The 27,188-nt window shown below is 39.2% G+C and overlaps 1 non-coding gene and 1 pseudogene across 1 annotated transcript; one reads left to right on the top strand and one right to left on the bottom strand.

Annotated features, from left to right (window-relative positions):
• LOC106796170 (uncharacterized) overlaps positions 1-24,221 on the bottom strand; it is a 35,764-nt pseudogene extending 11,543 nt beyond the window's left edge.
• On the top strand, positions 21,128-21,234 carry LOC112999650 (small nucleolar RNA R71). Its single transcript, XR_003264861.1, has one exon. It is a non-coding gene; the product is annotated as a small nucleolar RNA R71 (small nucleolar RNA).
• Positions 24,222-27,188: the final 2,967 nt, after the last annotated feature.

The raw sequence follows: 27,188 nt of genomic DNA, 5'->3' as shown, positions 1-27,188 counted from the left end.
GATTTCCTATCGAACCAAAAGATCACACGCACGATCACGGATCAATAGGATTTTCTCGAGGGTAGTGTTTTTGGAGAGGAAACTGGGTGTTTCGGTCTTTTCCACTTTGTTTAAGTGGGATGGGATATCGCCAGTCGAGAATGACTTTGAATGGAAATCCCAAAGGAAGAACCACCTTAAAATGGGTTTTCCTTTGCCGGCAGCCATTTACCTTGCCGAAAATTTATCTGGTCTGAAGATCCTCTGTTCTCTTTCTTTCATTGATCGGGAATTACTCTATTTTCCTCCGATCTTTTCCTTTTTACTTCCTTCCAATCTTTTGATCGGGAATCCTTCTTTTCCTTTCTTTTCATTTTTTCCTTTTCTTTCTTTTCATTTCTTCCTTTTCTTTCTTTTCATTTCTCCCTCTCCATTTCTTTCTTTGGGAAATCAGGTTTTAGCATTCGTTATTTGCTCTCCCTTGAGGAGATTCCGCTGTCCTTTGCTTCGGGGGAAAGGATGAGGATTCTTTTTATAGGCCAAGGTTCAAAGTAGTCTAAGGTTGTGTCTCAATGGGGTCTTTTATGGTGGGAGCTCGATCTTGATATCTGGGGCAAAACAAATTCGTGGGTCAAGGTGTCGGTCTCGGGTTGAACTTCCATATTATTTCCACAAGGCACGCACAACAATGATGATTTGGAAACAATGTGCAAAATTAGTCACGGCCACAGCCAGGTGGGCACTCAAGCATCCTGTTTATGGCATTGTGATACTAAGGTTGGGAATTTACACAAACAGACCCAACGTTTCCAAATTATGTTCTTTCATCAGTTCAATGAATCCATCCATTCTTATCTCGGTTATTCAGGAAAATAAACTCTTAGCGTCAGTCCCTTGTTTCCAAAAGATATGTTTGCTCTCTACGAATGATTTATGCTTCCTAACCATAACATGCCGACCTTCGAGGTCTTTCTTTCTTTTTCCTTTTTGTTTCATCTTTTATGTTCACAAAAACTATACATCCATTGCCCTCTATGAGAAAAACTTTTCTTTGTACACCTACATTCCTATACATGACGAACTTTTTCTGTACACACTCGCATTAAAACTCTTTTTCTTTACGTCAACACGGTCTATATACAAACCCTATTCATGTTCAAAGATTTCTCTTTTCATTTTTTCAAACACACCCATAGTTTATACAAAAGTTTCTTTATATACACTCGTCGCTCACACACACAAGAATTTCTTTTCACACATTATTTAAACACACAAAATCCTTCTATACACATTTTCTTTTACATATATAAAAAACTCTTTTCTTTTCTTTGGATACATAGACACGACATTCGTTCACAATGCTTTATTTTTGGCGTTATCATGATTTTTTGTTCATTTTATTTTTAGGACAACGTTCCTAAATGAAAAACTCTACATGGTTCCGGAATTTCAACAAACACTATTGACAACAACGAAGTAAGCACTAACACAATAGTCCAAACAAAATATATGCACAAAACAAATGACAATCACAACAACAAAAAACAAACGTTAGTCCCTCAAGTCATAGAAATAAAATAGCATGTAAATGATAAAGGATGAAACATAAAAAGAACATGAATCTGGGGATCCCACAGTCATGTGGCTCCACATGCCACCGGACTCTTGGGTCACGGTAACAAAAAGTGGGGTGGTCGACAAAAGCAGGGCTTTTGCTCCTACGTATCCTCAATTTGTGATGAGGAACTCAGAACTACGTAGTTCTTGATAATTGTGAGACTAAAAATAGTCTCGGTGTTTTCTTCACTAAAATGCGAACATGCTTTAGTAAAGAGACAAAACTTCCAACTGATCAGAGCAACATATGTTTTTTTTTTTGAAAAATGATGTGTCTATCGGGGAAGGAGAGTATGCTGATGAAATTTTCTCATAACCATAAATGAGATTTTGGATGTTAGCAGAGGAAACACTGGGTCCAACAAAGATAGGAGAAAATCACTCAAAGTGTATCAATCTCACACAGGTAAGTGTTTTATCCTAATTCTGAACCATAGATATGTCATGACTTGATTTTGCAAATCATTTCCTATCAAATCAAAGATGACATGCGTGATCATGGAACAATAGGAATTATTTTGGGAATGGTTTTTAGGTGGGGAATTTGGCTTTGAGTGTTTTTGCCTTTTCCTCTTCTGTTTTTGTTTAGTGCGTGGCGAGAAAGTCGCTAGCGCACAGGATTTTTTCGGCAATCAAAGGGAGAGGACCACTTTAGGTCGTGGTTTCCTTTTTCTTGTTTACTTGGTGACAATATTGTATTGCTCAGATATTGTCTGGTCCAAAGACCTTTCTGGATGTTTCTTCTGTTTTCTTCCGATCCTTGATCGGGAATTTTCTTTCCTTTTTTTGCTTTCTCCCACTCTTTAATTGGGAATTTTTCTTTTCTTTTTTTTTTTTGTTGTTTTCCGAGGTCAAGGATTGACATTCTCACCCTGGGTCAAGGTTTATGATAAGTTGGGATTTTGGCTCAAGGCTTGTAGAACGGCTGGTCATGATATATGTCAGGGTTTGGCCAGCGGTTTGGGGATAAAGGGGATGTCCTATATTATTTCCATGATACACATGCAACAATGATGATTAGGAATTTTTATGCAAAACTGGTCATGCATGCACCCATGTGGACACTCAAGCATCAAGTTTTTATGGTCATGTGACACTAGGGCTCAAGATTCATTTTCCCTATTTTAAGTCAACCCAGTGTTTCCAAAATATGTTCTTTTATCAAATCATGCATTCATTCGAGTCCATTTTGGGCGTTCGGAAAATTTTCACAGCATTCACTCTTCATGTGTATACACATTTTTTTTTTCAAAAACTGGTTAAGATCAGTAAAATCTTTCAAAGAAAAGTTGGAAATTATCTCTTTTCACAAGCATGTTGTTTTTTAGCTAGACAACTTTTTATTTTTTTATTATTATTTTTTATTATTTTTTTTCTTCCTTCTTTTTGTTTTCTTGCTCGCTCTTTTTTTTTCATGAGGTATTTTGCTACCTAAACATATGTATATTTTTGTGAGGTATTTTGCTATATACATGCGTGTCCAAGGTATCTTGCTACCTAAACATACATATATATATTTTGTGAAGTATTTTTTGCTACATACATGCATATCCAAGGTATCTTTCTACCTAAACATATATATATATATATATATATATATATATGTGAGGTATGACTACCTTCCGAGCTTGTGCTTGTTTTATTTAAATTCTTAGGATCATGAGCAACTAGGTGTGTCCTGCTATGACTTGAGAAACAAAAGTGATCAAATAACAAGCAGAGATTTAAAAGGTACTAGGTTGCCTCCTAGTAGCGCTTCTTTAACGTCTTGAGCTGGACGTGTGATGGCTTGTCGGTCACGGACCTAGTACTTTGCTTACCTTTGGCTTTGGACTTGGTCGCCTATTGGTCGGCCATGGGTCGTAAGCAACGCTCTAACCTTTTTGTGGATGAGCTGAGGTGAACTCTAGAGGTGATGGCGGTGCATCTGTTGCCCACTGTCGGCCATCCCCAGGCTGTTGTGGCGTTTCGCCCTGCGGCTGCCTGGGGACGCAGTACTTCTTGATGAAAGCTCGATTAGTAGGGGGCCTGATGACCTTGCTGGGGGCGACAGACACTCCGTAGAACTGACAGAGGCCCGTAATTAGAGCTTGGCAACTCCAAGACCCTGTTGGACTTCTTCGGGTCCACTGGGTGTCTTGCGGGCGCGATCCCTGCAAACAATAGATGACATAAGAAATCAGTTGAGCGATGTGCATACTTACGTATGTCATGATGACGTGACCTTGCCGGGGGGAACAGGCACCCTGTAGGACTACAAAGGCCCATAACCAGAGCTGGAAACCCCAGGGCCCTGTTGGACTTCTTGATGGAAGCTTGCTTGTGGAGCTTCTATGGAAGCTGGATCTTTGAGCTTCAATGAGGTCCTTCAATGGTGATTTTTCACCATAGAGATGCAGCGGAAGGCAAAGGAGAAGAGGAGAGGGGAGGCACCATCCACTAGGGAATAAGCCAAGGAAGAAGGAGCTTCACCACCAAGAATTGCCTTGGATAAGAAGCTTGAAGAGGATGCTTTAATGGAGGAAAAGAAAGAGAGAAGGGGGGAGCACGAAATTGAAGGAATAAAAGAGGGAGAGAAGTGGAACTTTGAAGTATGTCTCACAAGACTCTCATTCATCAAAGTTACAACAAGTGTTACACATGCTTCTATTTATAGACTAGGTAGCTTCCTTAAGAAGCTTTCTTGAGAAAACTTCCTTGAGAAGCTTCTTTGAGAAAACTTCCTTGAGAAGCTAGAGCTTAGCTACACACACCCCTCTCATAACTAAGCTCACCTCCTTGAGAAAATTCCTTAAGAAGATTCCTAAAGAAGCTAGAGCTTAGCTACACATACCTCTCTAATAGCTAAGCTCACCTCCTTGAAATGAGAAGCTAGAACTTAGCTACACACCCCCAATAATAGCTAAGCTCACCCCCATGACAAAAAACATGAAAATACAAAAAAAAGTCCTTACTACAAAGACTACTCAAAATGCCCCGAAATACAAGGCTAAAACCCTATACTACTAGAATGGCCAAAATACAAGGCCCAACCAAAGGAAAAACCTATTCTAATATTTACAAAGATAAGCGGGCTCATACGTAGCCCATGGGCTCGAAATCTACCCTAAGGCTCATGAGAACCCTAGGGCCTTCCCTTGGATCTCTAGCCCAATCTACTTGGAGTCTTCTACCCAATGCCCTTGCGGGATAGGATTGCATCACTTCTCCGGGTCCACTGGGTGTCTTTGTGGGTGCGATTCCTGCAAACAATAGATGGTATCAAAAATCAGTTGAACCATATGTATACTTACGTATGTCACGATGGCATGACCTTGCTGGGGGAACGGGCACCCTGTAGGACTGACAGAGGCCCGTAACCAGAGCTGGAAACCCCAGGGCCCTGTTGGACTTCTTCGGGTCCACTGGGTGTCTTGTGGGCGCGATCCCTGCAAACAATAGATGACATCAGAAATCAATTGAGTCACGTGCATACTTAACTATGTCACGATGGCATGACCTCGCTGGGGGGACGAGCACCCTGTAGGACTGACAGAGGCCCGTAACCAGAGCTGGAAACCCTAGGGCCCTGTTGGACTTCTTCGGGTCCACTGGGCGTCTTGTGGGCGCAATCCCAACTGATACATCTGCAGGGGGAGATTGGCATTGGGGTAGCCGGGCAGAATGTTACTAAATAGCAACGTCATCCATATCCATGTAAGAGTGGTCATGTTGGTGTGCATGATCCGCACTCGTCGTTTTGCAGCGGCACGGGTGAAATCTTGCCCCAGTGTGCATAGTAGATGCGTGATAGCCTCCCTCTCTGGATGTGCTCACACAGTTGGTCGCCCTCCAATATCAGGGGGTGGCCCAGGAACTGATAAAAGGAAACTACTGGCCCCTTAACCGGGAGCGCAAGTCTCGGTTAAGCATCTAAGGGCAAAGGACCTTATATTCTCTTAAGGTGTGGATATGGAGCACACTGAAAATGAGGACACGTAGCCCTCTAAAGGCGCGGGCATGCAGCCCTCTGCAGGCGAGGATGTGCAGTCCTCTGATGGCGAGGACATATAGTCCTCTAAAGGTGATAAGTACTAGTACCCAAGATTGGACACGAGATCGACTCATCGAGGGGGCCGGTCATCCAAAAAGATTGGACACGAGATCTAGGAAATCTATGCAGTTAACATGATTTTTAGGGATGCAGACGCATGCAACCTTTGTCATGAAATTTGGTAATGCTGACCTCATATGAAACAATGCAATGCAATGGAAAGTTGTACAATGTTCATGACATTCTTTCCCTATTTTGAGATTTTGATTTTGATTTAATTTTTTTGGAAAACACATATTGAATGTCCTTTTGAAAAAGGTGATAATTCATGCAACCTTATCCTATCTTTTGCAAATCTCTCCGGGAACTCCCTCAGAGTGTATATTCTGTTTGATTTAGTCACTTTACCATTTTGGAGTGACGACAATGGAGCCGTTTGACGTTTAATCAATCTATTGAAATTCCAGGGTTTGTCTCCCCCCTTTTTTTTCTTGTTTAAAAACATTGACGGGTGAGAACTTTTGATCTGCCCCTATGTTCACTTGAGGCTCATGCACGATGCCCCTCATTGCCCCAGTGTAAGGCTTTGAGGTACCAATTGTTATCTTTCGTCATGACCTTGTAGCTGGGAACCTATTAGGTGAGAACTTCTAATCTGCCCCTAGGTTCACTTGAGGTTTTTGCATGGTGCCTTTCATTGCCCCAGTGTAAGGCTTTGAGGTACAATCGTTGTCTTTCATCATGACCTTGTAGCAAGGAACCTATTGGGTGAGAACTTCTAATCTGCCCCTAGATTCGTTTGAGGTTTATGCATGGTGCCTTTCATTGCCCCAGTGTAGGGCTTAGAGGTACCAATTGTTGTCTTGTTTTCACAACCTCGTAGTGAGGAAGAATGAAAGAAACAGTTGATTCTTGCAAAAAGAATTTTTGAAGGACGAGAAATAGTTGAAGGATTTTTCAGTTGATGGATTAAGTCAAATGACTCCTATGTAGAAGCAAGATGTTTTGATGTCTTGATGATGCTAAAGGATCAAGTGCTTCTAAGTTTTATTCAAGACAAGAATCCAAGAAAATAAAGATATATGATCAAGTTGATTTCTAGAATCTTTAGGAAGAAGTTTCCAAATTGAAAAAAACAAAAGGTTTGACCAAAGAATTCTATCATTTCAAATTGAGATTTGCTCTCTAGTAATCTATTACCAGCAGCTGAAAATGTTTATAACAATCACTAGAAATTTGAATTAAAAATTTATAACGTGTAATTGATTACACATGGATGGTAATTGATTACCAGCAGTTTATTGAACGTTTTAATTCAAATTTTTAAAGCCTGTAATCGATTACATAAGTCTTGTAATCGATTACCAGAGGGGATTTTCAGAAAATAATTTCCAAGAGTCACATCTATTCAAATGTTTTATGAATGGCCATCAAAGATGACTTGGAAACACGAATTTAAAGAGAGTTTTCATTGCCCAAAAAGGTTTTATCCTCTCAAAAGATTAAGAGAGTTAATGAATTGAAATGTCTTTATCCTCTCAAAAAGATTCCTTGGTCAACCACTTGCATATTCAATAAGGAATTTTGATTGATCTTCATTGTACAATCTATCTCTTTTAAAAGAGATTTCTTCTTCTCTTCTTCTTATTTCTGAAAAGGGATTAAGAGATCGTGGGTCTCTTGTTGTAGAGGATTCTTGAACACAAGGGAAGGGTTGTCCCTGTGTGGTTCAGACTTTGTAAAAGGAGTTTTACAAGGAGAGTGGAAAATCTCAAGTGGGTTGCTTGAGGACTGGACGTAGGCATGGGAAGTGGTCGTACCAGTATAAATCAAGTTTGCATTCCTCTCTTCCCTTAAAGTAATTCATGTTAAGGGTGTATTGTTAATCCAAAAAGAGAGAGTGAAAGTTTAATTGGGGAATAGTCTTTGTATCTTAATTCAACCCCCCCTCCTTAAGATAACTGAGGCCATTTGTCCAACATCCTATTCTTGATAACTCACTTCTCTCTAAAAAGACAAACTTTCCGAAATGATAAAATGAGGTCACATGAACGTCTTGAAAACACAGTCAATCAAATGCATTTTTTCCTTTTTCTTTTTGAACTTTTTTTTTATTTTTGAAACTTATTTGTTTTGAATTTTACTCATTGTTTTACGGCACCCCCACCAACGTGCAAGTCGAGTAATTTTTTATTGAACGGTCTTGGAAGTCCAAACTCAGGAGCACAGGTCGCTTGAGCAAAAGACCAATGGCTTGCACCCATATTCCAGTGAAAGTTGAATAAGCAAAGATGCGTTTGTGAGAGGATGAGGGACAAAGATATCAAATTTATCCATTTTATTTAGCATTGTAACTGTGGTTTACAATAATGGTATAAACTTGAAAATCCTGATGAGTCATTAGAGACATCTAACAACAGCTTTCAAAATTGCCCCATGTGTGGCATCTCTTGTCAATGTCAGGATTTACACGCGATTCTCCTCAAATTTCAGCCAGCCCGCATCAATTAGACCTTGCACCTTACGCTTCAGGGCCTTACAATGCTCAATGGAACGCCCCGGGGCTTCTCCATGACAAGCACACGTTGCGTTCGAGTCGTATTCTCGGAGAAATGGAGGTTGATGAACCTTGGCTGGGGTTATGGCTACAATTGAATTATCAAGTAGATACAAGAGCAAGTTTAGCATATGACACCGGAATTTGGGGTGAATCCTACAGGCTTTTTGCTACAAAATTCCTTTTTGGTTGGTGTTTTGGTTCGTGCTAAAGGTGGTGTTTAGCATTGGTTGTGTGGTAGACAGACTTTGTGGTTGATTTAGGGATGGCCTTTGTGGATAATTGGGTGGTGGGGAATGAGAAGGTTCGATATTGGCTGAGTAATGACATTGTTGGGTTGGTGGGAAATTTGGTTGTATAGGAATGTGAGTCACAGCATGGGTTTCTCCCTCATTCTCACCCTCTTAATTTGCCCCAGTTTTTTTGCATTTATCAAAGTATGATGATTAGATTTGCCTCTTTTTAGACCCACTTCGATCATTTCGCCAGCGAAGACCAAATCCGCAAAGCTTGAAGGAGTGTAACCCACCATTTTCCATAATAGAACACTAGTAATATGTCTACTATCATTGTTATTATTTCTTTCTTCGTCATTAAGGGAAACACTTGGGCTGCCAGGTCTCTCCACCTTTGGGCGTATTCTTTTGAAAGATTCGTGCCCCCTTTTTGCACATGTTCTGTAGTTGCATCCTATCCGAAGACATTATACTGACACTGCCTAACGAAGGCAACCACTAGGTCCTTCCAAGAATGGACTCGGGAAGGTTCCAAGTTAGTGTACCAGGTAACAGTTATCCCAGTAAGACTTTCTTGGAAGGAATGTATCAGCAATTCCTCATCTTTTGCGTATGCCCCCATCTTCCGATAATACATCTTTAGATGGTTCTTAGGGCAAGTAGTCCCCTTGTAATTGTCAAAGTCCAGCACCTTGAACTTGGGAGGGGTGATGATATTGGGTACTAGGAACAACTCTTCTAGGTTAGCAAAGGCATAATCTTCACCTCCTTCAATGGCCCTGAGCCTTTCCTCTAGATGATCCAACTTTCCCATTTCTGCCATAGCATGAGGGTTTTTACTTGTTGTGGAATGCAAGAGGTGTAGCTGGGGATGATACTGAAGGCCCTCCAAAGGGTTTTGTAGGGGTATACCACTAACTGCTTGCCCTTCAGTGGCATATCCGAGGCGAGGCTCGAAGTCGGCTAGATTGTGGTGGGGAATTTCATGTGTCTCCCCCACGGTTTAAGAGACATGTGCATGATCAGTTTGGGGTTGTTGGCTCTCAATGGGTATAGGAGTGGAGTTATTGACATTCTTATTGGGAGTGTACGCCACATTGGGTGGTGTATAGTTGAGAGGCAAGCCATATGGCGGGAAGGCATGCTCGTTTTGAATTTGCACATCATGGGGGCCGCCCGTACTTCCCAAATCTTTGCCTACCATAGCTGAGGTTGGATGATTCATTTGGTTGAGGCCAAATGGGGGCATCGGGTTCACCTTAGCAACAGTGCTGGTAGCGCAACTGCAACCGCACTGGCTTCCATTATCTTCTTCATGATCATCATGGCCTCCATCATTGTGGCCATTTGCTCTTACATGGCCTCCATGTCGGCCTTCATCTTCTCTTGTACCTCCTCTACTTCACCCATTACTCTAGCTCTAGCACAGGTTCGGTGAGGGCACCGTAAAGCATGTTTTTTTTTTTATAACAATGATTAAGTTCATTTTATTTTATTTTATTTTTCAAGGAAAGAATGTAATGAGCAATGCAACCAATGAAAAGCATGGATGTATGTGAATGATGCATAGTTGTAGTATTGCGAATTTTTACGCAGGACATGGGGTTGAATCGATTTAGATTTTCAACATGGTCCATGACATCTTTGTCAAGGTGAAGCTGGAAGTAACAAGGATATCAACAATCCTAAACGTGTTTGGCAGTAGACGAAGCAATGATGTAACACGATCCATCTTTTGCCCCAATTTTGCAAGATGGTTACTTCCTTACTTCAACTTGACTCGATGAACCTTTTCGTAAAAGCACGAGCTTGGTTCAACCCCATAACCCAGGGAATGGCAATTTTGATCGCCAATACTTCAACAACATTTCATAGGGATGAAAGACTCGGGAATACGCATGCTATGCATGGAAAATGTAATTATGAGATTGAGATGCCCGAAGAGACATCCTTTCTTAGTTAACCACCCATTAGGTACCATGCTCAATCATTTTGTTTTGTTGTTTGTGTTTTTTTATTTATTTTAGAAATGGGTTTATGATCCCAACATGGTTGGCTCATGGTACCTAACACATGCAACTAAGAATGCATCATGAATTTTCATGCTTCCCTTTTTTTCTTTTTTTTGTTTTGTAGAGGAAAACACAAGGATCATGTATGAGCAAACATGTAGAACAAAAAGTATGTTGAATGCATATGCATGATGATGCAATGACTCATGCAAAATGTGAGGCTGGAATGTGATAACAGACAAATGCAGGAACGATATGTTCATTATGATGCTGAAGAGATGTTTATGCGATGCATGATATGAATGCATTTACGGACATGAGAGCCCGGAAAATCATCTCTCCTTACTTGCACATTTGGGGGCGCAGTGCCCCATGTGTGCAGTTAAGAAGACGATATGGATCTTCCGACTTCCCACAACAAAAGACGAGACCCACATACAACGCATGTGTGACGGCATGATCCAGATGCGCAAAAGCGCAACAGGGGGATTTACACAGCATGACAATATCCTCAAATAATCATACAACAAAGGCGTACATGACATTTAGGTTATATGCATGACAGTGTTTAAAAGGCACGCAGCGTGTTCGCTTTGTGCCCCTATTTTAGGGACCTATAGGATAATATCTAGGGGTCTCTAATAACTACTCCCAACGATCCATATCTCACATGGTTGTTTTCTAGAGGTATCATCACTCAAGATAATAATATTGCGGCGGTATGGAATACCAGCGACAACGCATTATAAAGAGAGAAAGCTCTAGACGAGGTTTCACTATTATCAAGCAAGTCGGAGACCTAGCATGACCATAGATTCACCTCCACTCCTTAAATTCCCATGAACCCGGGTATAGGGCCCCTTTTTTACTCAAACCCGTGGGTGCTTAGAATGCAATGTAAAAATGCGGAAAAGATAGCAGTTATTATATTTACACAGTTCAACAAAATTCACACACGAAGTTTCACAATTCCACAATTCCCTAAAATAGGCCTAACTCACAAAAAAAGTCCCCAGTGGAGTCGCCAACTGTCGCAACATGCTCTTTTGCGGGTGAGTGAGGCGAGGCTCACGGGTGCATTTTCCAAAGGAGGAAAATGTGCGGAGTTGCCACCAACGTTTATTTGTGGAAAACATCGGAAAAACCGAAGGAAACCGGTCAAAAAGAATATTCCAAGTTCGGGAGTTGTATTTATGTTTGAGGAAGGTATTAGCACCTCTCACGTTTGCCTCAAAGGACAACAGCCTTATTTTTAGAATTGTGTGAAATTGTGTTACCCTAACTTTTATTTCCTTTTTTATTTTTGAGGTCGACAAAAGCGGGGCTCTTGCTCCTACGTACCCTCCATCGAAGAGGAAATCAGACCTACGTAGTTCTTCTTTAAGGGTGAATCAAGCGATTTTTTTTACTTGGAAGGTGATCATTTTAAGGCGTTGGACCTTAAAAATGATCCATTTACTTGGTAAGAAAAACTGAGATATTGAACTTTTCAAATCTTTTTTTTTAGTGATTTTTTTGTGGACGAGCTTGACTTTGCGGGTTGATTTTAGCCTTAGTTTCACTTTAGTTATTAGTCAATTCAATTAAGAAAGAGAAATCCAAAGAGAAATGTCCGATTGATTTTTCCGCTTTATTTTACTAAAAGGTATTTTTTGATTATTATATTATTATTTTACCTCTTTTCTGATTTCCAACGTGGTTACGGCACGACCGAACGGTCGGATTTCATTTTAACAGAAATTAACGGATATTATAAATCAAATGATCGGTGGAAATTTATTTTATTTTTTGATTAGGCGAGAAAATGGCTTAAACGATCGGTTAAAGCTTGTAAAAAACGAAAGAAAAGAAACCGAAATTGAACGAAATAAAAATGAAAGCCAAGAAACAAGAAATGAATTAAAAGTCTCGGATTTGGAAACTTACCCGTTGAAGAACGAAGAACGGATGAAGAACAGTGAATAACAGAGGAAAACCTTCACGGATTTGCTTACGGAAACATCTCGGAAGCGTTACGGAAGCACCTCGGCTTGGATTTTTTTCACGGAAACAATTTTTTTCACCTAAAACAGCTGAAATACATCACCAAGGGGATCCGGGACCCTTAGAACAGCCCCCTTCAACCTATTTATAGGAAAAAGGGGGAGGAGGTTGCCGCCCAACTGGCCCAGGCGACCTGGGTTGCTTCCTCCAGAAGCAATCCAACTTCGAAAATACCCTGAAGGCCCAATTTCAAAATTGCTATTTGCACCTCCCATTTTTGATAAGTTCTTCCCCCTTCTTTCGTAATTTACGGAAAAGTTATGGAAGCCTATAGGACTTGATTTTCTTCTTTTTTATCTTCCTTCTCACCCATATTAAGTGAAATATGCTTATTTAGGGTTGTGGGAATTTTACGAGTGTCCCAGAAGCCCATTTTTTAACAAAATAGGGGAGGCGGTTGCCACCTAGCTCGCCCAGGCGAGCTCGGTTGCTTCCACCTTAAGCAAGAAATTGGCCATAAACCTCTAGAAGGGCCCAGATTCGAAAATTACTATTTGCACCCCCATTTTACTAAATACACCCCCTTTGCTTTTTTTGGTGATTGTTTTTCCGTAACGTTACGAAACTTTACGAATTTCGTAACGATACTTGTTTTCTTTTCGTAAGGTTATGGAACCTTACGGATCATATAATTACTCCTTTTTTAGCTTTCGAAGAGTTACGGAAACTCACGAATTGTGTAACAATACTTCCTTTTGATTTCCGGCACGTCTCGGGACTTCACATATTGTGCAACAAAGGGTGCCAAGTACCTCGAAGCGGTCAATCAAAGGTTGCATGCCATCAAGCAATTGTCCCCGGACGAAATTTGGGTATGACAATAGGGAACACGACTGAAATGCAAAACAGAACACTACTCAAAACAAAACAACACACACTCACAACCTAAACGACAAAGCTACACACAAAAAAACTAAACACTATTATGAACCTTTGGCCCACTGCTCCCTGGCAACGACGCCAAATTTGATCGAGGCCGTACCCGAATCAAATAAACATTAAAAATGCAGTATCTAGGAAGTGATCCTAGGTCGTCTCCCAACGAGCAATGGTCAACCAAACGTTCATAACAAATAGTAATAAAATAGTAACGAATTGGGGGAGGGTTGTTTGTTTTTGTAAATTAAACAGCAAACAAATTTGAATTAGAAAGTGACAGAATTAAAACATGTTATTTCCCCTTGATTCACAAGCAAGTCTCTTATCCTAGGTTTTGAGAATTTATCCTTAATTAGTTCAACCACTTAATCCAACCCTAAATTAAATTACTAAGTGAAAATTAAGATAAGGCTGTCATTATGTGATTAAGCAACACATACACCAATTAATCATGAACGAAACTGATCATTAAGCATGAACGTAAATTAAGGGCAGAGACAATTAATCAAGTACTAAGCATGCATGGATTAATAGCAACAAATACAGAGTAATTGGTGAAGAAGAAAAACTGATCAGAATTCAATAGTAATAACAAAACCTCAAAGTGAGTTGTGCTTGATCCTCAAGAGAAAACAACACTAGAGACTTAGCCTTCCATTAATCAGTAGAAAACGAAATTGTAGATTGAAGCAGAAACGAAATTGCAGAAAATGAATTTTATTCTACGTGAACAGTGCGCATGAACAGTAAAAACTGGAATTCTAAAACCCTAAAATTATTCTCCTCTCTCAAAAAAACTCTCTAAATTTAAACCCTGGTGCTGTTATATGGGTCCTCAGCCCCAAAGCTTACAAATCTGTTTTAAGTCTAAGCCCATAAATAAAATAAAATACGGACAAGATAAGATAAGATTGAATGGAATAAAATCTGTACAAGATAAGATAAGATTGGATGGAATAAAATCTGGACGAAACAAAATCTAGATGAAATAAAATTTGGATCAGATAAGATTTGATAAAATAAAATTGTCTGCTCTCTTCAAGTCCAAGCCCAATTCTGGATTCAAGCCCAATTGCTTATAATTCTCCTTAAATTTAATTAAAAACACAAAATTAGTCAAGTAGGCCCAAATGATAAAACTGCATAATTAATTTGACAATTAAGGCTAATCAATAATTAAAATGGTGACAAAAAGGGTTAAGAAATAGGAGAAAATAATGACACATCAAATCCCCCCACACTTAGCCTTTTGCACTCCTGGGCAAAATCAAAAAGCAAATCAAGGAAAAAATTTAAAGACATTAAAGAGAAACAAACAAACACAAAAACAATTACATATTTCTTAATGAATCTCGAGGAATGAAAGGAATGGGCAACATCCAACACATAAAGAGTTAAAGAATCAAGGCAGCCATGAAAATCATCCAAGCATCTCAAACATGGTAAGATAGTCAATCAGCTCAAGAATGAAAAGTGATAAAGCCTCATAAGATATGCACTCTATCTCTCAAGTGTCTAGGCTACTATTTACTCTCAGAGCACCCATGAAAACAAACACCACATAGACTTGGCAAGACTCTAAAATTGACAACCACATCACAAACATATGCATATGAGGATTAAAAAGTCTTTTAAGGTTGTAATCGGGCCAAGGACAAGGTAAAGGAAAGTATGGGATAAGTAGCTAAAACCCAAAGGAATAGAGGAGCAATGGGGAATAAGTGAGAACTAAGAAAAAGTAGTAAACCCCAAAACCAAAATTAAAAATTAAGCATAAAAAGTAAACCCAAAACAAAGTCAACCAAGTCCTGAAACCAATCCAAGTCTCAAACCAAGACCTCATGTATTCAACTTCATTCTTTTTTTGTTTTTTTGTTTTTTTTTTGTTTTTTCTTCTTCGTTTTTTTAACGTGAACAGTAGCAATTGAAAAGCAATTGAAAAATAAATCAACAATTAGGAAATATATGTATATACATCAAGCATGGCCAAAATACATCATCAAGCATGGCCAACAAAAACATATCATCCAATGAAACATACCCCCCCACACTTATTCCCAAAACAATTCCAAAGCTCCAAAATTCCTTAAGGGTAGGGTGAGATCATGGTTTTTCACTTAAGGCTTGTAATGAGCTTCAAAACAAGGAAAGGGGAACATAGGCTCAAAGGGGCTATCAAGGGAATTAATTCAAGGTAGGCTCATTTGGCTAGAGGATTATAAGAACAAAATGCCTAAATCATTTCCCAACATGCATGTGAAGCAAGAAGTATCAACAAGAGTCAAGCCAAGGCTATTGTGCAAGCAATCAATGGGGCAAAACACACCGAATAAAATAGATGATGATGGCTCAAATTCTCACCAAGGGTAAATCTATCACTTCCAATTTGAACTTTCAAAACTAACTTGACATGCAGAGAAAAACAAGGATTTCAATTCACAAAATGCCAAGAAACTCCTATTTCAAAAACAATTACCCATTACCTGTACATAAACTATAATTCAAAGAGAAACATGCAATGTTGTACATAAAACATAAAACCAAAATAACAAAATTAACCTAGAAAACCTAAAAAAATTAAACTAGAAAACCCAACAAAATCAACAAAATTAAAGAACAATCTCCCCCCCCCCCCACACTTAAACAACACATTGTCCTCAATGTAGCACAATCACAAGATCAAAAGCAATCAAAACAATCAATAAAATTGGACAAGTGCAATAAAAGTAAAGAAGGAGACAGAAAAAAAAAAAGAAAAGAAAACTCCCTAAGTCATGGCGGAAGAGAAGTAGGGTGAAGTAAGGAGGTCTCCTCCACCACGGCATCCACTAAGGAGGGATTTGTGAGGAATGGTTTCAGCTGGTGTCCATTGACCTTGAAGCTCTTATCTGTGGGATTCACTTTTGATCTCAACTGTACCATAAAGGAAAAACATTAGTCACAACAAAAATGACCAATCCATTTTTACCTCAACTTACCACTCATGAGTTCGAGCCTAGAGTTAAATACAATAAAACTTTCTGTCCCAACCACGAAGTCCTTCTTAGCCATCAAGCTGTCATGGAACTTCTTGGTCTTCTCCTTGTAGAATTTGGAATTCTCATAGGCTTCTAAACGGATCTCATCTAGCTCACTTAGTTGCAACTTCCTTTCCTTTCTAGCCTGATCAATAGAGAAGTTACAGGTCTTTACAGCCCAGTAGACTCTATGCTCTATCTCTACAGGAAGATGACATGCCTTGCCAAAGACAACCCGATAAGGAGACATTCCTATGGGTGCTTTGTAGGCAGTCCTATGCGCCCAAAGAGCATCATCCAGCCTGGTGCTCCAATCTTTTCTGTTCGGCTGCACAATCTTCTCCAAGATCCTTTTTATCTCCCTGTTTGAAATCTCAGCCTGCCCATTAGTTTAGGGGTGGTAAGGTGTGGAAATTTTGTGCACGACCCCATAATTTTTGAGCAAGGCATACATGGATCTGTTACAAAAATGGGTACCTTGATCACTAACGATGGCTCTAGGGACTCCAAACCTGCAAAACAGATTAGATATAACAAAATCCATAACAACCTTAGCATTGTTAGTTTTGGTGGGTTTGGCTTCCACCCATTTTGAAACATAATCAACAGCAAAGAGAATATAAACAAAACCAAAAGAGACAGGGAAAGGCCCCATAAAATCTATACCCCAGACATCAAACACCTCACAGAATAACATGGGTTGTTGAGGCATTTTTTGTCTCCATGAAAGTGAGTCACCTGCTCTCTGAAAAGGCTCACAAGTGCTACAAATTCTCCACGCATCCTTGAAGATGGTGGGCCGATAGAAACCACAATCAAGCACCTTGCGAGCTGTCCTCTGTATGCCAAGATGGCCACCTGGTGCGGAAGAATGACAAAATTGCAGGACTGAGTCAATGTCATGGTTTGGAATGCATCTCCTAATAACCTGGTCACTGCATAACTTCCACAAATAGGGGTCATCCCAAATATAATGCTTAGCATCACTCTTAATTTTATCATTTTGAGCTTTAGATGCTAAGGGAGGAAAAACAGAAGCAACCAAATAATTCATAATATTAGCAAACCAGGGAGTGGGGAAGGAATCAGAAATACTATACAGAATGTACAAATGGTCATCCGGAAAATCATCCTGAATGGGTGAGTCCTCATACACGCGCTCAATCCTACTCAGATGGTCATCCATGAGGTTCTGTGCACCGCTCCGATCACGGATCTCCAAATCAAACTCTTGGAGCCAAAGCATCGACCTGATCAATCTAGGATTTGATTCAGCCTTCTTCAACAGGTACTTCAAAGCTGTATGGCCAGTATAAACAATAACACGAGTACCAAGTAAATATGAACGAAATTTCTCAAGAGCAAAAACTATCGCTAATAGCTCCTTCTCTGTGCTAGTGTAATTTGCTTGAGCAGCATCCAAAGTTCTGGAAGCGTAGTAGATCACCCGAGACAGTTTATCAATCTTTTAAGCAAGGACGGTCCCCAATGCGCAATTGGATGCATCGCACATTAGCTCAAATGGGGCTGTCCAATCAGGTGCCTGAATGATAGGGGTGGTAGTCACCGCACGCTTGAGGCAATCAAAAGCCTCTTTGCATCGGTCATCAAAATCAAAGTCCACCTCCTTTTGCAGCAGATTGGATAGTGGAAGGGCCACTTTGCTAAAATCCTTGATAAAGCGCCTATAAAACCCTACATGACCAAGAAAAGAACGAACCTCTCGCATGCAAGAGGGGTAAGGCAATTGTGAAATAACATCTATTTTTGCAGGGTCTACCTCTATGCCCCTACTGGAAATGATATGCCCTAAAACTATACCTTGTTCTACCATGAAGTGACATTTTTCAAAATTCAGCACAAGGTTAGTTTCAATGCATCTATTAAGAACTCTATCCAGACTATCCAAACATGCATCAAAAGAGGATTCATAAACAGTAAAATCATCCCTAAACACCTCTATGTAACTCTCTAAAAAATCACTGAAAATGCTAAGCATACACCACTGGAAGGTACCAGGGGCGTTGCATAGGCCAAAGGGCATCCTCTATAGGCATAAGTGCCAAAAGGACAAGTGAATATGGTTTTTTCTTGATCCTCAAGAGCAATATGAATTTGTAAATATCCACAAAAACCATCAAGAAAATAGTAATAAAACTTACCTGCCAAGCGCTCAAGCATTTGATCAATGAATGGCAGGGGAAAATGATCTTTTCTAGTTACCTGGTTCAACCTCTTGTAATCAATGCAGACTCGCCAGCTGTTCTGCACTCTTGTGGGGATAAGCTCATCCCTCTCATTCTTGATCACTGTGAGGCCTGTCTTCTTAGGAACCACTTGGGCTGGACTCACCCACTAGCTTGTAAGAGCTTGGTCACTTCCTTTTTCACCACATCTAGAATGACGGGGTTGAGTCGCCGCTGTGGCTGCCTCATTGGCTTAGCTCCATCCTCTAAAAGTATCCTATGCATGTAGGTAGATGGGCTAATACCAGGAATGTCTACTAAAGTCCATCCAATGGCTTTCTTGTGCTTCTTGAGAACTAGCAACAACTTCTCCTCTTGCTCAGCAGCAAGGGAGGCAGAGATGATCACTAGAAATTTTTCCTTGTCCTCCAAGTAAGCATATTTGAGGGTTGCTGGTAAGGGCTTCAACTCTGGTGTGGGTGGTGGCTGAACAGTAGGAGGAACTAGGGTAGGAGAAGAAGAAGGTTCCTCAGCCTGTACCTCATAAAGCAAGTCAGAAGTATATGAACTTCCTGCAACATGGTTAGTGCATTCTAACTCTAAAAAATCAACATCAAGAGGTACAACACCCAGAACATCAGAACCAGACTCAAATTCAAATTCATTCTCAGCATAAAAATCAGATACAAGATCAAATTCAAACTCAGATTCAGATTCAATGCATAAGGAATGACAAGTATGCAAATCAGATAAAAATGGATGTTTCCTACCATGAAGAACATAATCAAAATCAAACATATAATCATCAACAATCTGATCAATTATCTCAGCACGAAAAACAGAATGATCCTCAGATGGATGTTTCATGGCATCAAGAATGTTAAAGTGAACAACAATATCACCAAATTCCATATACAATGTGCCAGCATAAACATCTATCTTGGTTCGGGCTGTTTTCATAAATGGCCTGCCTAAAATAATTGCAACTGAACCATGGGAAAATCCCTCTTCCATATTAAGAACATAAAAATCAATAGGAAAAATAAGTTCACTAACCCGAACCAGCACATCCTCTATGAGACCTGGGGGTAAGCAACACTTCTATTTGCCAAATGAATCACCACATCTGTAGATTGCAAAGGTCCAAGAGATAAAGAATTGAAAATGGACAGAGGCATGACACTAACTGATGCTCCTAGATCTAGCATGGCATTCTCAAATTTATTGTTCCCAATAATGCAAGGTATATAGAAAGTACCTGGGTCCTTACATTTCTCAGGAATGTGAGGAACAGATTTACCTATCAATGATGACACATTTCTGCCCATGCTAATCCTTTCATTGCCTTTGAGCTTCCTTTTGTGGGTGCATAGCTCCTTTAGAAACTTGGAATCTGCTTGATGGCATCTAGCAGAGGTATGTTCACCTCTACTTTCCTGAAGGTCTCCAAGATCTCCTTTTCCACTTCTTCCATTTTTTTGCTTGGAATTGCTCTAGGTGGGAATGGAAGAGGGATAGGAGGCTGCTGCAAGTTAGAGCTACTAGAAGAAGGTCCACCTGCATGAAAATTTTTGTTTGCTCCCTAATCAGGAAGCTTCCTCTTTTGTGCAACTATCTCATCTTCTTTTTCAGGTGTAGAATGAGGCTTGACAGGTTCAGGTGCAGGTGCAGGTGCTGCTACTGGTGGAGGCACTTCAATTTGCTTGCCAGACCTCAAGGTGATGGCACTCACATTTTTCGGATTCTGCACAGTCTGTGAAGGCAATTTGTCAAAATTTTGGGACTAAGCTTGGTTCAACTGAGTAGCCATCTGCCCCATCTGATTTGTCAAACTCTGAATGGAGCCTCGTCTCTTGCTGAAATTGCATATTCTAGATGGTCATTTGCCTCACTAACTCTTCTAAGGAAGGTTGAGAAGGGGCCTCAGTTGCTTGTTGTCTTTGTTGTTGCTGTTGCTGTTGCTACACTGGAGGAGGAACATATGGCTTGTTTGGACCAGCATCATTCTGGAAAGGAGGGACATGTTGTTGTTGTTGTGGAGGACTTGCCCATATCAGATTTGGATGATTCCTCCAACCTGGATTGTATCTATTGCTTGAAAGGTCATAATTATTCTGTTGTTGTTGGTTTTGCTGCTGAGGGGGTCTATTATAAATGTTTGCAGCATAAGCTTCAGGTTGCTCATTGACTCCAGATTGTTGCAAAGAAGGACATAGATCTGTATGGTAATCTGCAGAAGAACATAAACCACAGACTCTTGCAACAGGTGCAGATTTCTAATTCATGGCAAGCTGAGTTACTAGGTTGACCAAGGCATCAAGCTTTCCCTCAAGCTTTTTATTTTCAGCAAATGAAGATGAATCCGTGGCCACCTCATGGACTCCTCTAAGTACAATAGCATCATTTCTTGCACTGAATTGTTGGGAGTTGGAAGCCATCTTCTCAATCAAATTCCTAGCCTCAGCAGGGGTCATATCACTAAGAGCTCCACCATTGGCAGCATCAATCATACTCATCTCCATGTTGCTAAGTCCCTCATAGAAATATTGTAGAAGAAGTTGCTCAGAAATCTGGTGGTGAGGACAGCTTGCACCCAATTTCTTGAATCTTTCCCAGTACTCATACAAGCTCTCTCCATTAAGTTGTCTGATGCCTAAAATGTCTTTTCTGATGGCAGTGGTCCTAGATGTAGGAAAGAATTTCTCCAAGAACACCCTCTTAAGGTCATCCCAGTTGAAAATGGACATGAGAGCAAGGTAGTATAGCCAATCTTTTGCCACTCCCTCTAGAGAATGAGGAAAAGCCTTTAGAAAGATATGATCTTCCTGGACATTAGGGGGCTTCATGGTGGAACAAACAATATGAAACTCCTTAAGATGCTTATGAGGATCTTCACCTGCAAGACCATGAAACTTGGGCAGCAAATGTATTAGTCCAGTCTTGAGAACATATGGAACACCCTCATCAGGATATTGAATGCACAAGCTTTTATAAGTGAAATCAGGTGCAGCCATCTCCCTAAGAGTCCTCTCACGAGGTGGAGGTTGAACCATGTTCTCAGTATGAAAATTAGTAGTCGAATGCTCAAAATCAGAATATTCAGAATTACCAGCAACAGAATACTCAGAATGCTCAAAATACTAAAAAATGCTCAAAATGCCCAGAATGACCAGGATGAACACTATGCCTAACTAATCTATAAAAGGTTCTATCTATTTCAGGATCAAAGGATTGTAAATCACCTAGATTACCCCTAGTCATGCACTATATGTAGCAAATCATGTATCTCTCAACAAGCACCTAACAAGGTGGTAAAACTACAGCTATACTTAAACGATATCCAAATAAGCTGAAATTTTGTGAGCAACACCCTAAAATCATGAAAAGATATCACAAAAAATTTCAAACAAAAATTCAAAGTCTAACTATGAAAACTACCTAAGCAAAGTTTAGAAAAATAAGACAAAAATACTTGAAAAATAAAAAAAAAAACTTAGTAAACGGTTGATTTTTCAAGTTTAAAACGGCAATGCACCTCTGGTCAATTTTCAAGGCATGGGAAATTTTCTTCTACCCCAAATGCATATATAATAATAGTCATTCTGATACCCGGAACAAAAGTTATGACCGTTTTAAGTTTTGCTAAAAACAAGTTCCCAAATTTTTTGTCTCTCTCAAATTCAGCCACACCAAGTGCTCCTGATATATTTCACACAAAATATGGACCAAAAGAAACTACCACACAAAAAATCAGAAAAAATAACAACTCTAACTATCAAAACAAAAATCGCCAATTAAATTTCAAAATTAGTCGCTAATCATTGTTCACAACAAAACACAAAACTGAAACAGTCGCTAACACAGTCGCTAAACAGGGAACACGACTGAAATGCAAAATAGAAAGCTACTCAAAACAAAACAACACACACTCACAACCTAAACGACAGAGCTACACACAAAAAAACTAAACACTATTATGAACCTTTGGCCTACTGCTCCCCGGCAACGGCACCAAATTTGATCGAAGCCGTACCCGAATCAAATAAACATTAAAAATACAGTATCTAGGAAGTGATCCTAGGTTGTCTCCCAATGAGCAATGGTCAACCAAACGTTCATAACAGATAGTAATAAAACAGTAACGAATTGGGGGGGGTTGTTTTTTTTTGTAAATTAAACAGCAAGCAAATTTGAATTAGAAAGTGACAGAATTAAAACACGTTATTTCCCCTTGATTCACAAGCAAGTCTCTTATCCTAGGTTACGAGAATTTATCCTTAATTAGTTCAACCATTTAATCCAACCCTAAATTAAATTACTAAGAGAAAATTAACATAAGGTTGTCATTATGTGATTAAGCAACACATACACCAATTAATCATGAACTAAATTGATCATTAAGCATGAATGTAAATTAAGCGCAGAGACAATTAATCAAGCACTAAGCATGCATGGATTAATAGCAACAAATACAGAGTAATTGGTGAAGAGGAAAAACTTATCAGAATTCAATAGTAATAACAAAACCTCAATGAGAGATGTGCTTGATCCTTAAGAGAAAACAACGCTGGAGACTTAGCCTTCCATTAATCAGTAGAAAACGAAATTGTAGATTGAAGCATAAAAGAAATTGCAGAAAACGAATTTTATTCTACATGAACAGTGTGCATTAACAGTAAAAATTGGAATTCTAAAACCCTAGAATTATTCTCCTCTCCCAAAAAAACTCTCTAAACTAAAACCCTGGTGCTGTTATATAGGTCCTCAGCCCCAAAGCTTACAAATCTGTTTTAAGTCCAAGCCCATAAATAAAATAAAATCTGTACAAGATAAGATAAGATTGAATGGAATAAAATCTGGATGAAACAAAATCTAGATGAAATAAAATCTGGATAAGATAAGACTTGATAAAATAAAATTGTCTGCTCTCTTCAAGTCCAAGCCCAATTCCGGATTCAAGCCCAATTGCTTATAATTCTCCTAAAATTAAATTAAAAACACAAAATTAGTCAAGTAGGTCCAAATGATAAAACTGCATAATTAATTTGACAATTAAGACTAATCAATAATTAAAATGGTGACAAAAAGGGTTAAGAAATAGGAGAAAATAATGACACGTTAGTGGTCTCAGCCCATCTATAAATATATTCAATTGAATTGGCTTAGAGAACCCATGGGTGGGAGTCTTTCTCAATAAACCTCTAAACCTCTCCCACGCTTCACTCAAGGACTCGTTAGGGAATTGATGAAATGAAGAGATTTCAGCTTTCCCTTCCGCAGTCTTTGATTCAGGGAAATATGTTTTTAGAAACTTTTCAACAACTTTTTCCCAGGTTTTCAGACTATTAACCTTAAATGAGTGGAGCCACCTCTTGGCTTCTCCTGCCAAGGAAAATGAAAATAGATTGAGTCTAATGGCTTCATCTGGCATGCCTGCAATCTTTACAGTGTTATAGATTTCAATGAATGTCGCCAAATGTGCATAGGGGTCCTCATTTGGTAATCCTTGGAATAAGTTCCCCTGTATTAAATGAATCAAAGAATGAGGGTAGTTTATGTTGTGAGCTTGCACTTCAGGACATGCAATGTTGGTAAAGAATGACGGCACTAAACTGCTTGAATAGTCCTCAAGGGTAACTCTTTGCTGGTGCTCATCAGCCATGGAAACGACTTCTGGTAAATAACTCGCGGATTCCCTTGATGATGGTGAGTCGGATGATGAAGAATTAGAAAAATGAGTTTCTTCCTCAAGAATGGACACTATTGTCCTATCTTGTAGTAATTTTCTTCTTCTCTCGGCTCTGTTCCTTCTCAATGTAGCTTCAATCTCCAAGTCCAAAGGAACTAAATTGCCTATGGGAGATCTATGCATATAAAACACTAACAACAACAATGGTTATCCAGTTCAAGAGGAAAACAAATATGAATAGAAAGTAAATATTCACAGTTTATCAAAGAATAATGAATAGACACCTAGGATTGAACTAACTTTCCAAATAGAAAGAAGTTCCCCAAAAACGGCGCCAAAAACTTGTTTAAACCCGACAAGTGCACTAGATCGTGCAAGTAGTATAAAATGGTAAGAATCGAGTATCGAACTCTCGGGGAACTTGTGTTACTTGGTAAAGCTATATTCAGTGAATAGGTGTCTAGTATGAAAAGAGATGTGTCAACTATGCACAGGTATGTAAACTAACTATTAAAAGGAAAATCACGTGAGTAATGATGTGTAAAGACAAGTAGACAACAAATTGGTCTTCCTATTAGGTGCCTGATGTTAAAAGGATATTCTCTACTTAACAATGCTCATGTGTTCTATGGTGTCTCCTGAAATGCTAAACCTCGATTCCTCATGATAGTCTAGCCTAATCCTGATCAAGCATCATCCTCAGATTCCTCTTGTTGGACTTGTAGAAGCAAGCTTCATGATGATGAACCAAGCAATTTTGATGATGCCAAAAGCCCAAGTAATTGATTCAAGATTGATTCAAGACTTCAAGATCAAGCATCAAGAATCCAATCCAAGATTCAAGAATCAAGAGAAGAAATCAAGAAGCAACAAGTCAAGACTTCATATAGGATAAGTATTAAAAGATTTTTTCAAAAACCAAATAGCACAGTTTTGTTTTAGAAAAGAATTTTCTCAAATTTTCTAAGTTACCAAAGTAATTACTCTCTGGTAATCGATTACCACTTATCAGTAATCGATTACCAGTTACCAGTTTGATTTTCAAAATATTTTCAAATGGTTTACAACGTTCCAAAATGATTTTCAAATAGTGTAATCAATAACACTATATTAGTAATCGATTACAAGTGAATCTGAACGTTGGAATTCAAATCCAATTGTGAAGAGTCACAACTTTTCATAAAATGAATTGTGTAATCGATTACACCTTTGTGGTAATCGATTACCAGTGAACAATTTTGAAGAAAAAGTTAAGAGTTATAACTCTTAAAATGGTTTTCTCAAAAGTCATTACTTTTCCAATGGTTTCTTTGACCAGACATGAAGAGTCTATAAAAGCATGACTTTGGCACACATTCAATACGTATATGATATTCTTCCAAACAATTATTTTTCACAATCTTTCTCTAATCACTGCCCATTACTTTTTCTTTGCCAAAAAGCTTTCTAAACATTGTTTTTTCTGCAAGTGGAAATTCTGCAGAAAACAAAAGTGTGCTATCTTTTCATCCCTTCTTCCTCTTAACAAAAGATTCAAAGGACTAACCGCCTGAGAATTCTTTTGATTCTTCCCTTTCCCTTTAAACAAAATATTTCAAAGGACTAACCGCTTGAGATATCTTTTGTTTCCCCTTATAAAGATTCAAGGGACTAACCGCCTAAGAATTATTTGTCTTAACACATTGGAGCGTACATCCTTTGTGGTACAAGTAGAGCATACATCTACTTGGGTTGTTATACTAAGAACAAGAGAGAGTACATCTCTTGTGGATCAGTTCAAGTGAAGTGTACATCCACTTGGTTGTTCAAAGAGAACAAGGGAGGGTACATCCCTCGTGGATCTTTGCTAGTAAAGGATTTTACAAGGTTATTGGAAATCTCAAGAACCGGTGGTTGCTTGGGGACTGGATGTAGGCACGGGTTGTTGCCAAACCAATATAAATCTTGTGTTTGTCTTCTTCTTCCCTACACTCTTTAATTTCCACTGTGTACTTTTTATTTCCACTTTACTTTTGTCTAAGTTATTGTTTCTGTTCTTTACTTTCTCATAACTTAGTAGTAAAGCCTAATTGAATCTAATAATATTAAGAAGGATAAATTTTTTAGTTAGTCAAGAGACATTAATAATTAATTCAACCCCCTCTTCTTAATTATTTCGAGGTCACTTGATCAAACAAGACTAAACTCGACCAGAACCGCATTAAGACAAACATACAAACAACTAGGTTACCGTACCCCGATCCCTCGTGATAATACGATAAACTAGCCCTGTCCTATCAAGTTCTAAGAATCAGACCAGTTTCCACTATTGAATGATCCTAACAAAGCATGCATCTACGTGATCAAGGCAAAAACACACTGAGATGACGTACTGGTGATAGCACAGAGAACACATAAAACATTATTAAATATATATACATGTATTTATATCAAGTACCTACAAGGAAGAACCAACAGAGGATTTAGCTCTCCATATCTAGGAAGCTTCCTTTACAACAAAGAGGAGAAAAAAAATGAAGGATTGAAGAAATACAAGTAGTGGGGATGTCTCCTCCACCTCTAGAACCTCACAATCACTCACAAACTCAGCTCAAGCTCTCAGGACGACTTCCTCTTCAAGCTCTGTTCTTTGCAGGTCTTCGCACAACAAAATCTCTCAAAACTCTCTGGATTCAGACCCTTCTCTCTCTAGAATCTCTCACATGTAGAATCTCTTCGAGAAAATGGCCAAAATCCTCTCAAAAATCTGATTTCAGGCTTAAATAGGTGGCTTTGTTTGTGCTAGCGCGCTTAGCACGACTATGGACCGCTCAGCGCGCATTAGAGGATTTCAGCTTAGCGCGTGCTTTTCTCGCTCTGCGGATGGACTGAAGCGGTACACTTAGCTGGATGACCCTTCGCTCAGCGCAAATGCACAACTCATCCTTCTTCCAGATTCTT

Source organism: Glycine max, chromosome 15 (genome assembly GCF_000004515.6).
Source record: "Glycine max cultivar Williams 82 chromosome 15, Glycine_max_v4.0, whole genome shotgun sequence".
NCBI classification, from domain to species: Eukaryota; Viridiplantae; Streptophyta; class Magnoliopsida; order Fabales; family Fabaceae; genus Glycine; species Glycine max.
The sequence above is the reverse complement of the archived record's forward strand: the minus strand, read 5'-3'. Positions and strand labels throughout refer to the sequence as shown.